Source organism: Heptranchias perlo, unplaced genomic scaffold, assembly GCF_035084215.1.
Source record: "Heptranchias perlo isolate sHepPer1 unplaced genomic scaffold, sHepPer1.hap1 HAP1_SCAFFOLD_125, whole genome shotgun sequence".
Classification (NCBI taxonomy): Eukaryota; Metazoa; Chordata; class Chondrichthyes; order Hexanchiformes; family Hexanchidae; genus Heptranchias; species Heptranchias perlo.
The window spans coordinates 782,927-793,192 of NW_027138483.1; positions in this window are offsets into that span (position 1 = coordinate 782,927).

Here is a 10,266-nt window from a genome sequence, read left to right on the forward strand (position 1 = left end):
CGTGGTTTTGTTGGTTTTCAGCAAATGAACATATTTCAGCGAGCTCGAAGTTTTTTCTTTAATAGCGTCAGATTTTATCTTAAAATACAAGAACATTTCGTGGTTCTTGTCAATTTTTGTTGGTTTTCATCTGATGAACTTATTTCAGTCAGCTAGATCTTTCTTCTTCAAAGCAAAAAGATTTTATCTTCAAATACAAGAACTTTTCGTGGTTTTGTTGGTTTTCAGCAAATGAGCATATTTCAGCGAGTGAGAAGTTTTTTCTTTAATAGCGTAAGATTTTACTTAAAATACAAGAACTTTTCGTGGTTCTTGTCAATTTTTGTTGGTTTTCATCGAATGAACTTACTTCAGTCAGCTCGATCTTTCTTCTTCAAAGCAAAAAGATTTTATCTCCAAATGCAAGAACTTTTCGTGGTTTTGTTGGTTTTCAGCAAATGAACATATTTCAGCGAGCGAGAAGTTTTTTCTTCAATAGCGTAAGATTTTATATTCAAATAGAAGAACTTTTCGTGGTTCTTGTCAATTTTTGTTGGTTTTCATCTGATGAACTTATTTCAGTCAGCTCGATCTTTCTTCTTCAAAGCAAAAAGATTTCATCTTCAAATACAAGAACTTTTCGTGGTTTTGTTGGTTTTCAGCAAATGAACATATTTCAGCGAGCTCGAAGTTTTTTCTTTAATAGCGTCAGATTTTATCTTAAAATACAAGAACATTTCGTGGTTCTTGTCAATTTTTGTTGGTTTTCATCTGATGAACTTATTTCAGTCAGCTAGATCTTTCTTCTTCAAAGCAAAAAGATTTTATCTTCAAATACAAGAACTTTTCGTGGTTTTGTTGGTTTTCAGCAAATGAGCATATTTCAGCGAGTGAGAAGTTTTTTCTTTAATAGCGTAAGATTTTACTTAAAATACAAGAACTTTTCGTGGTTCTTGTCAATTTTTGTTCTTTTTCATCGAATGAACTTATTTCAGTCAGCGAGATCTTTCTTCCTCAAAGCAAAAAGATTTTATCTTCAAATACAAGAACTTTTCGTGGTTTTGTTGGTTTTCAGCAAATGAACATATTTCAGCGAGCTAGAAGTTTTTTCTTTAATAGCGTCAGATTTTATCTTAAAATACAAGAACATTTCGTGGTTCTTGTCAATTTTTGTTGGTTTTCATCCAATGAACTTATTTCAGTCAGCTGGATCTTTCTTCTTCAATGGAAATAGATTTTATCTTCAAATACAAGAACTTTTCGTGGTTTTGTTGGTTTTCAGCAAATGAACATATTTCAGCGAGCTAGAAGTTTTTTCTTTAATAGCGTCAGATTTTATCTTAAAATACAAGAACATTTCGTGGTTCTTGTCAATTTTTGTTGGTTTTCATCTGATGAACTTATTTCAGTCAGCTAGATCTTTCTTCTTCAAAGCAAAAAGATTTTATCTTCAAATACAAGAACTTTTCGTGGTTTTGTTGGTTTTCAGCAAATGAACATATTTCAGCGAGCTGGAAGTTTTTTCTTTAATAGCGTCAGATTTTATCATAAAATACAAGAACTTTTCGTGGTTCTTGTCAATTTTTGTTCGTTTTCATCGAATGAACTTATTTCAGTCAGCCAGATCTTTCTTCTTCAATGCAAATAGATTTTATCTACAAATACAAGAACTTTTCGTGGTTTTGTTGGTTTTCAGCAAATGAACATATTTCAGCGAGCTAGAAGTTTTTTCTTTAATAGCGTCAGATTTTATCTTAAAATACAAGAACATTTCGTGGTTCTTGTCAATTTTTGTTGGTTTTCATCGAATGAACTTATTTCAGTCAGCTAGATCTTTCTTCTTCAAAGCAAAAAGATTTTATCTTCAAATACAAGAACTTTTCGTGGTTTTGTTGGTTTTCAGCAAATGAACATATTTCAGCGAGCCAGAAGGTTTTTCTTTAATAGCGTAAGATTTTATCTTTAAATACAAGAACACTTCGAGGTTCTTGTCAATTTTTGTTGGTTTTCATCCAATGAACTTATTTCAGTCAGCTAGATCTTTCTTCTTTAATGCAAAAAGATTTTATCTTCAAATACAAGAACTTTTCGTGGTTTTGTTGGTTTTCAGCAAGTGAACATATTTCAGCGAGCTCGAAGTTTTTTCTTTAATAGCGTCAGATTTTATCTTAAAATGCAAGAACTTTTCGTGGTTCTTGTCAATTTTTGTTGGTTTTCATCCAATGAACTTATTTCAGTCAGCCAGATCTTTCTTCTTTTATGCAAAAAGATTTTATCTTCAAATACAAGAACTTTTCATGATTTTGTTGGTTTTCAGCAAATGAACATATTTCAGCGAGCTAGAAGGTTTTTCTTTAATAGCGTAAGATTTTATCTTAAAATACAAGAACACTTCGTGGTTCTTGTCAATTTTTGTTGGTTTTCATCCAATGAACTTATTTCAGTCAGCTAGATCTTTCTTCTTCAAAGCAAAAAGATTTTATCTTCAAACACAAGAACTTTTCGTGGTTTTGTTGGTTTTCAGCAAATGAACATATTTCAGCGAGCTGGAAGTTTTTTCCTTAATAGCGTCAGATTTTATCTTAAAATACAAGAACATTTCGTGGTTCTTGTCAATTTTTGTTGGTTTTCATCGAATGAACTTATTTCAGTCAGCCAGATCTTTCTTCTTCAAAGCAAAAAGATTTTATCTTCAAATACAAGAACTTTTCGTGGTTTTGTTGGTTTTCAGCAAATGAGCATATTTCAGCGAGTGAGAAGTTTTTTCTTTAATAGCGTAAGATTTTATCTTAAAATACAAGAACTTTTCGTGGTTCTTGTCAATTTTTGTTCGTTTTCATCGAATGAACTTATTTCAGTCAGCGAGATCTTTCTTCCTCAAAGCAAAAATATTTTATCTTCAAATACAAGAACTTTTCGTGGTTTTGTTGGTTTTCAGCAAATGAACATATTTCAGCGAGCGAGAAGTTTTTTCTTCAATAGCGTAAGATTTTATATTCAAATAGAAGAACTTTTCGTGGTTCTTGTCAATTTTTGTTGGTTTTCATCTGATGAACTTATTTCAGTCAGCTCGATCTTTCTTCTTCAAAGCAAAAAGATTTCATCTTCAAATACAAGAACTTTTCGTGGTTTTGTTGGTTTTCAGCAAATGAACATATTTCAGCGAGCTCGAAGTTTTTTCTTTAATAGCGTCAGATTTTATCTTAAAATACAAGAACATTTCGTGGTTCTTGTCAATTTTTGTTGGTTTTCATCTGATGAACTTATTTCAGTCAGCTAGATCTTTCTTCTTCAAAGCAAAAAGATTTTATCTTCAAATACAAGAACTTTTCGTGGTTTTGTTGGTTTTCAGCAAATGAGCATATTTCAGCGAGTGAGAAGTTTTTTCTTTAATAGCGTAAGATTTTACTTAAAATACAAGAACTTTTCGTGGTTCTTGTCAATTTTTGTTCGTTTTCATCGAATGAACTTATTTCAGTCAGCGAGATCTTTCTTCCTCAAAGCAAAAAGATTTTATCTTCAAATACAAGAACTTTTCGTGGTTTTGTTGGTTTTCAGCAAATGAACATATTTCAGCGAGCTAGAAGTTTTTTCTTTAATAGCGTCAGATTTTATCTTAAAATACAAGAACATTTCGTGGTTCTTGTCAATTTTTGTTGGTTTTCATCCAATGAACTTATTTCAGTCAGCTGGATCTTTCTTCTTCAATGGAAATAGATTTTATCTTCAAATACAAGAACTTTTCGTGGTTTTGTTGGTTTTCAGCAAATGAACATATTTCAGCGAGCTAGAAGTTTTTTCTTTAATAGCGTCAGATTTTATCTTAAAATACAAGAACATTTCGTGGTTCTTGTCAATTTTTGTTGGTTTTCATCCAATGAACTTATTTCAGTCAACTGGATCTTTCTTCTTCAATGGAAATAGATTTTATCTTCAAATACAAGAACTTTTCGTGGTTTTGTTGGTTTTCAGCAAATGAACATATTTCAGCGAGCTAGAAGTTTTTTCTTTAATAGCGTCAGATTTTATCTTAAAATACAAGAACATTTCGTGGTTCTTGTCAATTTTTGTTGGTTTTCATCTGATGAACTTATTTCAGTCAGCTAGATCTTTCTTCTTCAAAGCAAAAAGATTTTATCTTCAAATACAAGAACTTTTCGTGGTTTTGTTGGTTTTCAGCAAATGAACATATTTCAGCGAGCTAGAAGTTTTTTCTTTAATAGCGTCAGATTTTATCATAAAATACAAGAACTTTTCGTGGTTCTTGTCAATTTTTGTTCGTTTTCATCGAATGAACTTATTTCAGTCAGCCAGATCTTTCTTCTTCAATGCAAATAGATTTTATCTACAAATACAAGAACTTTTCGTGGTTTTGTTGGTTTTCAGCAAATGAACATATTTCAGCGAGCTAGAAGTTTTTTCTTTAATAGCGTCAGATTTTATCTTAAAATACAAGAACATTTCGTGGTTCTTGTCAATTTTTGTTGGTTTTCATCTAATGAACTTATTTCAGTCAGCTAGATCTTTCTTCTTCAAAGCAAAAAGATTTTATCTTCAAATACAAGAACTTTTCGTGGTTTTGTTGGTTTTCAGCAAATGAACATATTTCAGCGAGCCAGAAGGTTTTTCTTTAATAGCGTAAGATTTTATCTTTAAATACAAGAACACTTCGAGGTTCTTGTCAATTTTTGTTGGTTTTCATCCAATGAACTTATTTCAGTCAGCTAGATCTTTCTTCTTTAATGCAAAAAGATTTTATCTTCAAATACAAGAACTTTTCGTGGTTTTGTTGGTTTTCAGCAAGTGAACATATTTCAGCGAGCTCGAAGTTTTTTCTTTAATAGCGTCAGATTTTATCTTAAAATGCAAGAACTTTTCGTGGTTCTTGTCAATTTTTGTTGGTTTTCATCCAATGAACTTATTTCAGTCAGCCAGATCTTTCTTCTTTTATGCAAAAAGATTTTATCTTCAAATACAAGAACTTTTCATGATTTTGTTGGTTTTCAGCAAATGAACATATTTCAGCGAGCCAGAAGGTTTTTCTTTAATAGCGTAAGATTTTATCTTAAAATACAAGAACACTTCGTGGTTCTTGTCAATTTTTGTTGGTTTTCATCCAATGAACTTATTTCAGTCAGCTAGATCTTTCTTCTTCAAAGCAAAAAGATTTTATCTTCAAACACAAGAACTTTTCGTGGTTTTGTTGGTTTTCAGCAAATGAACATATTTCAGCGAGCTGGAAGTTTTTTCCTTAATAGCGTCAGATTTTATCTTAAAATACAAGAACATTTCGTGGTTCTTGTCAATTTTTGTTGGTTTTCATCGAATGAACTTATTTCAGTCAGCCAGATCTTTCTTCTTCAAAGCAAAAAGATTTTATCTTCAAATACAAGAACTTTTCGTGGTTTTGTTGGTTTTCAGCAAATGAGCATATTTCAGCGAGTGAGAAGTTTTTTCTTTAATAGCGTAAGATTTTATCTTAAAATACAAGAACTTTTCGTGGTTCTTGTCAATTTTTGTTCGTTTTCATCGAATGAACTTATTTCAGTCAGCGAGATCTTTCTTCCTCAAAGCAAAAATATTTTATCTTCAAATACAAGAACTTTTCGTGGTTTTGTTGGTTTTCAGCAAATGAACATATTTCAGCGAGCTAGAAGTTTTTTCTTTAATAGCGTCAGATTTTATCTTAAAATACAAGAACATTTCGTGGTTCTTGTCAATTTTTGTTGGTTTTCATCTAATGAACTTATTTCAGTCAGCTGGATCTTTCTTCTTCAATGCAAATAGATTTTATCTTCAAATACAAGAACTTTTCGTGGTTTTGTTGGTTTTCAGCAAATGAACATATTTCAGCGAGCTCGAAGTTTTTTCTTCAATAGCGTCAGATTTTATCTTAAAATACAAGAACTTTTCGTGGTTCTTGTCAATTTTTGTTGGTTTTCATCTAATGAACTTATTTCAGTCAGCTAGATCTTTCTTCTTCAAAGCAAAAAGATTTTATCTTCAAATACAAGAACTTTTCGTGGTTTTGTTGGTTTTCAGCAAATGAACATATTTCAGCGAGTGAGAAGTTTTTTCTTTAATAGCGTAAGATTTTATCTTAAAATACAAGAACATTTCGTGGTTCTTGTCAATTTTTGTTGGTTTTCATCCAATGAACTTATTTCAGTCAGCTGGATCTTTCTTCTTCAATGCAACAAGATTTTATCTTCAAATACAAGAACTTTTCGTGGTTTTGTTGGTTTTCAGCAAATGAACATATTTCAGCGAGCTCGAAGTTTTTTCTTTAATAGCGTCAGATTTTATCATAAAATACAAGAACATTTCGTGGTTCTTGTCAATTTTTGTTGGTTTTCATCTGATGAACTTATTTCAGTCAGCTAGATCTTTCTTCTTCAAAGCAAAAAGATTTTATCTTCAAATACAAGAACTTTTCGTGGTTTTGTTGGTTTTCAGCAAATGAGCATATTTCAGCGAGTGAGAAGTTTTTTCTTTAATAGCGTAAGATTTTACTTAAAATACAAGAACTTTTCGTGGTTCTTGTCAATTTTTGTTCGTTTTCATCGAATGAACTTATTTCAGTCAGCGAGATCTTTCTTCCTCAAAGCAAAAAGATTTTATCTTCAAATACAAGAACTTTTCGTGGTTTTGTTGGTTTTCAGCAAATGAACATATTTCAGCGAGCTAGAAGTTTTTTCTTTAATAGCGTCAGATTTTATCTTAAAATACAAGAACATTTCGTGGTTCTTGTCAATTTTTGTTGGTTTTCATCCAATGAACTTATTTCAGTCAGCTGGATCTTTCTTCTTCAATGCAAATAGATTTTATCTTCAAATACAAGAACTTTTCGTGGTTTTGTTGGTTTTCAGCAAATGAACATATTTCAGCGAGCTAGAAGTTTTTTCTTTAATAGCGTCAGATTTTATCTGAAAATACAAGAACATTTCGTGGTTCTTGTCAATTTTTGTTGGTTTTCATCTAATGAACTTATTTCAGTCAGCTAGATCTTTCTTCTTCAAAGCAAAAAGATTTTATCTTCAAACACAAGAACTTTTCGTGGTTTTGTTGGTTTTCAGCAAATGAACATATTTCAGCGAGCTAGAAGTTTTTTCTTTAATAGCGTCAGATTTTATCATAAAATACAAGAACTTTTCGTGGTTCTTGTCAATTTTTGTTGGTTTTCATCGAATGAACTTATTTCAGTCAGCCAGATCTTTCTTCTTTTATGCAAAAAGATTTTATCTTCAAATACAAGAACTTTTCATGGTTTTGTTGGTTTTCAGCAAATGAACATATTTCAGCGAGCCAGAAGGTTTTTCTTTAATAGCGTAAGATGTTATCTTAAAATACAAGAACACTTCGTGGTTCTTGTCAATTTTTGTTGGTTTTCATCCAATGAACTTATTTCAGTCAGCCAGATCTTTCTTCTTCAAAGCAAAAAGATTTTATCTTCAAACACAAGAACTTTTCGTGGTTTTGTTGGTTTTCAGCAAATGAACATATTTCAGCGAGCTGGAAGTTTTTTCCTTAATAGCGTCAGATTTTATCTTAAAATGCAAGAACTTTTCGTGGTTCTTGTCAATTTTTGTTGGTTTTCATCGAATGAACTTATTTCAGTCAGCCATATCTTTCTTCTTTTATGCAAAAAGATTTTATCTTCAAATACAAGAACTTTTCATGGTTTTGTTGGTTTTCAGCAAATGAACATATTTCAGCGAGCCAGAAGGTTTTTCTTTAATAGCGTAAGATTTTATCTTAAAATACAAGAACACTTCGTGGTTCTTGTCAATTTTTGTTGGTTTTCATCCAATGAACTTATTTCAGTCAGCTAGATCTTTCTTCTTCAAAGCAAAAAGATTTTATCTTCAAACACAAGAACTTTTCGTGGTTTTGTTGGTTTTCAGCAAATGAACATATTTCAGCGAGCTGGAAGTTTTTTCTTTAATAGCGTAAGATTTTATCTTAAAATACAAGAACTTTTCGTGGTTCTTGTCAATTTTTGTTCGTTTTCATCGAATGAACTTATTTCAGTCAGCGAGATCTTTCTTCCTCAAAGCAAAAATATTTTATCTTCAAATACAAGAACTTTTCGTGGTTTTGTTGGTTTTCAGCAAATGAACATATTTCAGCGAGCTGGAAGTTTTTTCTTTAATAGCGTCAGATTTTATCTTAAAATACAAGAACATTTCGTGGTTCTTGTCAATTTTTGTTGGTTTTCATCTAATGAACTTATTTCAGTCAGCTGGATCTTTCTTCTTCAATGCAAATAGATTTTATCTTCAAATACAAGAACTTTTCGTGGTTTTGTTGGTTTTCAGCAAATGAACATATTTCAGCGAGCTCGAAGTTTTTTCTTTAATAGCGTCAGATTTTATCTTAAAATACAAGAACTTTTCGTGGTTCTTGTCAATTTTTGTTGGTTTTCATCTAATGAACTTATTTCAGTCAGCTAGATCTTTCTTCTTCAAAGCAAAAAGATTTTATCTTCAAATACAAGAACTTTGCGTGGTTTTGTTGGTTTTCAGCAAATGAACATATTTCAGCGAGTGAGAAGTTTTTTCTTTAATAGCGTAACATTTTATCTTAAAATACAAGAACTTTTCGTGGTTCTTGTCAATTTTTGTTCGTTTTCATCGAATGAACTTATTTCAGTCAGCAAGATCTTTCTTCCTCAAAGCAAAAAGATTTTATCTTCAAATACAAGAACTTTTCGTGGTTTTGTTGGTTTTCAGCAAATGAACATATTTCAGCGAGCTAGAAGTTTTTTCCTTCATAGCGTCAGATTTTATCTTAAAATACAAGAACATTTCGTGGTTCTTGTCAATTTTTGTTGGTTTTCATCCAATGAACTTATTTCAGTCAGCTGGATCTTTCTTCTTCAATGCAAAAAGATTTTATCTTCAAATACAAGAACTTTTCGTGGTTTTGTTGGTTTTCAGCAAATGAACATATTTCAGCGAGCTCGAAGTTTTTTCTTTAATAGCGTCAGATTTTATCTTAAAATACAAGAACATTTCGTGGTTCTTGTCAATTTTTGTCGGTTTTCATCTGATGAACTTATTTCAGTCAGCCAGATCTTTCTTCTTCAAAGCAAAAAGATTTTATCTTCAAATACAAGAACTTTTCGTGGTTTTGTTGGTTTTCAGCAAATGAGCATATTTCAGCGAGTGAGAAGTTTTTTCTTTAATAGCGTAAGATTTTACTTAAAATACAAGAACTTTTCGTGGTTCTTGTCAATTTTTGTTCGTTTTCATCGAATGAACTTATTTCAGTCAGCGAGATCTTTCTTCCTCAAAGCAAAAAGATTTTATCTTCAAATACAAGAACTTTTCGTGGTTTTGTTGGTTTTCAGCAAATGAACATATTTCAGCGAGCTAGAAGTTTTTTCTTTAATAGCGTCAGATTTTATCTTAAAATACAAGAACATTTCGTGGTTCTTGTCAATTTTTGTTGGTTTTCATCTAATGACCTTATTTCAGTCAGCTAGATCTTTCTTCTTCAATGCAAAAAGATTTTATCTTCAAATACAAGAACTTTTCATGGTTTTGTTGGTTTTCAGCAAATGAACATATTTCAGCGAGCCAGAAGGTTGTTCTTTAATAGCCTAAGATTTTATCTTGAAATACAAGAACACTTCGTGGTTCTTGTCAATTTTTGTTGGTTTTCATCCAATGAACTTATTTCAGTCAGCTGGATCTTTCTTCTTCAAAGCAAAAAGATTTTATCTTCAAACACAAGAACTTTTCGTGGTTTTGTTGGTTTTCAGCAAATGAACATATTTCAGCGAGCTGTAAGTTTTTTCTTTAATAGCGTCTGATTTTATCTTAAAATACAAGAACTTTTCGTGGTTCTTGTCAATTTTTGTTGGTTTTCATCCAATGAACTTATTTCAGTCAGCTAGATCTTTCTTCTTCAATGCAAAAAAATTTTATCTTCAAATACAAGAACCTTTCGTGGTTTTGTTGGTTTTCAGCAAATGAAAATATTTCAGCGAGCCAGAAGGTTTTTCTATAATAGCCTAAGATTTTATCTTAAAATACAAGAACACTTCGTGGTTCTTGTCTATTTTTGTTGGTTTTCATCCAATGAACTTATTTCAGTCAGCTGGATCTTTCTTCTTCAAAGCAAAAAGATTTTATCTTCAAACACAAGAACCTTTCGTGGTTTTGTTGGTTTTCTGCAAATGAACATATTTCAGCGAGCTGGAAGTTTTTTCTTTAATAGCGTCAGATTTTATCTTAAAATACAAGAACTTTTCGTGGTTCTTGTCAATTTTTGTTGGTTTTC